Source organism: Gossypium hirsutum, chromosome D07, assembly GCF_007990345.1.
Source record: "Gossypium hirsutum isolate 1008001.06 chromosome D07, Gossypium_hirsutum_v2.1, whole genome shotgun sequence".
Taxonomy (NCBI): Eukaryota; Viridiplantae; Streptophyta; class Magnoliopsida; order Malvales; family Malvaceae; genus Gossypium; species Gossypium hirsutum.
This window is the reverse complement of record NC_053443.1, coordinates 8,088,852-8,092,152: the sequence shown is the minus strand read 5'-3', so window position 1 is coordinate 8,092,152 and position 3,301 is coordinate 8,088,852. Positions and strand designations below refer to the sequence as shown.

Here is a 3,301-nt window from a genome sequence, read left to right as displayed (position 1 = left end):
GTTTTACCATTATAATACCTTATAGCTAAGGTCGGCCGACCGGATCGAGTATAAGGTGTTAAATTCGCACTCAATTAAGCTCCTGCTGTTAATTAAAATAATCAATTAAGCTTATCCGTTAACAGTTTTCATTATTGACCATGTTGACCGTTAAAATAAATTGGTAGACCAATAAAATAGTGACACGTGACAGCTTCAGGATTAATATAATACTTTTACATTAAAATGATTAAAAAATTATAAAGAAAAACATAAATATTATTTTTTTAAGGGAAAGTGGGTTATTTTTTATTAATAAAACAATAAAACACAAAACAGCCTACTAACTAAAGCAACAAAGGAAACAAAACAAATAAAACAAAGTAACTCATCAATGAGTTGGCCGCCATTCAATGAACTGAGACCTTTTCAAATTCCCAAAGCCATCTTATCTTCCCAATTCCATGACCATCTTAGCAGAACATGGAACACTATCCTCTTCAGCAAAACCTTACGTCGTTCCCCTCCCATTATCCCAAGTCCAGCAACCCAAAAACATCTGAATCTCCAAACCAATAGCACGACCTTCCCCCAAGAAACCTACCCTTTCACCAATCCCACTCAACCTCATTCCCCATCCCTGCTCCTCCACCACGACGACACCATCATTCAACCGACGCCTAAATACGATCCCTATCCCTTCCGACCCTCCAAATTCTTCAAGATCCCACTCAAGGGACTTAGCTTAACACCTTCGATCAGAACTTTTAGGTGCTACATTCACCATTTCTCCTCCCAACTCCCCCGTGCCGACCATGTCTCCACCACGGCCCTAACAAAATCAGGCACATTCCCCACCAAGTAAGCACTCCCACTCCTCATCAACCCCTCTTTTTGCTAATATACGAGCAACTGTATTTGCATATCTGGAAACATGTCTATATGAACACCTGCTAAACATCTCTACTTTAATCTTAGGCCCCTATAACCGAAGCATCATTTATGCATGATCTCATTTTTTTAATCATCGACAGCGCATTACCTTCCAGAATCACCTCTCGAAATCCTAAATCAACCCCCAAGCTCATCGCTTGAAGACAAACGAGGGCATCCGTTGCAAACCCCGTAGGTATGTGGCAATTAACAATTTCTCTCGAACCCACCACTTGACCCCCTCCATTTCTGACAACAATCCCTGTACATGACCTCATTTCTTTTCCATTGAAGGCAACATCATAATTTATTTTAAGAAAAGGAGAATCCGGGGGCCTCCACCTCTCATACTCTATCCTTCCGACAGGTAACTTATTCTGCATTGCGTCATTTTCATTATATCATTCTCAACCTTTTTTAAATACATCCTGTGGTAGAAGAATCACCTTGTCATGGATCAGCCTATTCCTCGCAGACCAAATAAACCAGAGGGTACAAACCACAATTCTGCATGTAGTACTTGGGACCATGGAAAAAATATAAGTAAATCATTCTTGTAAAGATGCATTAGCTATGTTTTCAGGCCATCTCAAATCTAAAATTCTCCATATTTCCTCTACAGAAGAACAATCTCTAAATATATGTTCAACAGTCTCTGCGCCACCTGTACATTTTGGAGACATAGTTGAATTCCTCAGCCTCTTATTGTACAAACTATGATATCTAGAAATGTAATTTTTAAAGATGCACCAACTGTAATCTTTATTTTCTCTGGTAAATTAAGTACCAAGCACCTCAGGTGAAATATCCTCGTGAAGGAGGATCTTGTAAGCACTCTGCACTGCAAATTCACCCGATGGTTCATCACCCCCAAACCACCATATCGTCCAGTAGATTCCTAGCAAGAGGAATATATCTCTCTTCGCAACCTCATCAGTCAAATGCGAGGTGAGTTTCTGTTCAATCCACTGCCTCGTTTGAGGATTAATCAAATTCGATACTAGCCTTACTAACGTATTACTTTCTGGAACTGGTATTCCCTTTTCTGGCAGGCTAGGGACCCACATATCTTCCCAAATCCTTATATTTGTGCCCGACCCCACACGCCAGCACAAACCTAAATTGAGCAATCCTCGCGCAGCCCAAATGCTTTTGCAGGTATATGAAGGGTAAGCACCAAATTAGCATTCAAAAATTCATTGACGGATATTATTTTGCTTTGAGTGACCTCGTTAAAAGGGAATTCGAAATCTTAATCAAACGCCATCCATGTTTTGCAAGTAAGGCAATATTAAATTTTGCCAAATTACGAAAGCCTAACCCACGTCCTCTTTTAGTTGACACATTTTTAACCACTCGCACCAATGGATACCTCTTTTTCCCCATGTTTTTGCCACCAAAATTGACTAATAATCTGTTCTAACTCCAAACAAAATGGTGTCAATAATAAGAAACATGACATAGCAAAGGTAGGAATAGCTTGCAACAAACTAACAATACGACTTCTTAAACGGTCCTTTAATACCTGAAAAGCCCATTTTTTATTTCTACCACCATGTTGGGTAAACCCAAATAATGCTCTGGATCAGTAAAAGAACAGACCCTTAAACACACAACTATAGCCTCACTGTTCTGGTCATCCACATTAGTGTTAAAGTAACAACATATTTGTTGAAATTAACACATTGACCCAATGAATTCTCATACTCAACCAAAATTTAATTCAGATATTGTAACATTTTTAATCTGTATTCGTCACTGGAATAGGGTTACAAAGCATTATTGGGGTTTACGGATCAATCAGACAAAAATTTTAAATGTTTCATTACATATTAATACTCATAATAAAATCAATCAAAATCATATATACCATCCCTTAAACGAGCCCTTAAGACTTGAAATACATATTAGAAATAAGTCGAGACTAAATCAGAAACTCAGAGAATTTTAGAAATATTTAAAATTTTCAATACTGCAGGGGTCACACGGTCGTGTGGCCAGGCCGTGTGACTCATACGGTTAGGAGACATGCCCATGTCTCAGGTTGTGTGGGCATTCGAAATATGGACACACGGTCGTGTCTAGCTCGTGTTCGTACCCATGTAACTCTCTGACTTAGGTCACACGGCTAAGTCACGCGCCCTTGTGCTAAGCCGTGTTAGCATACTAGCTTGCATTTCTTAAGAAGATACAGGGGACACACGGTCGTATCACTTAGTCGTGTGTCATATACGGCTAAGACACACGCTTGTGTCTCTACCCGTGTGGACAAAAATAGATCATTTTCTAAGTTACATTTCTCACCCAAATTAACATCAATCTAGCCATAACAAGGCATTCAATACAAGCTAAAATCAAGTCTTAAACATTTATTATGACTACATACAAC

The 3,301-nt window shown here is 39.0% G+C and overlaps 1 long non-coding RNA gene across 4 annotated transcripts; it reads left to right on the top strand.

Annotated features, from left to right (window-relative positions):
* The first annotated feature begins 336 nt into the window (after positions 1 to 336).
* On the top strand, positions 337 to 2,906 carry LOC107953511 (uncharacterized). 4 transcript variants are annotated; one of them, XR_001699240.2, is made up of 5 exons: positions 345 to 840; positions 1,014 to 1,108; positions 1,207 to 1,279; positions 1,535 to 1,860; positions 1,965 to 2,906. It is a non-coding gene; the product is annotated as an uncharacterized lncRNA (long non-coding RNA). The 4 variants fall into 4 exon arrangements; XR_005916048.1 differs by having other exon boundaries at positions 337 to 840; positions 958 to 1,108; positions 1,207 to 1,860; XR_001699239.2 differs by having other exon boundaries at positions 342 to 840; positions 1,207 to 1,860.
* The last annotated feature ends 395 nt before the right edge of the window (positions 2,907 to 3,301 follow it).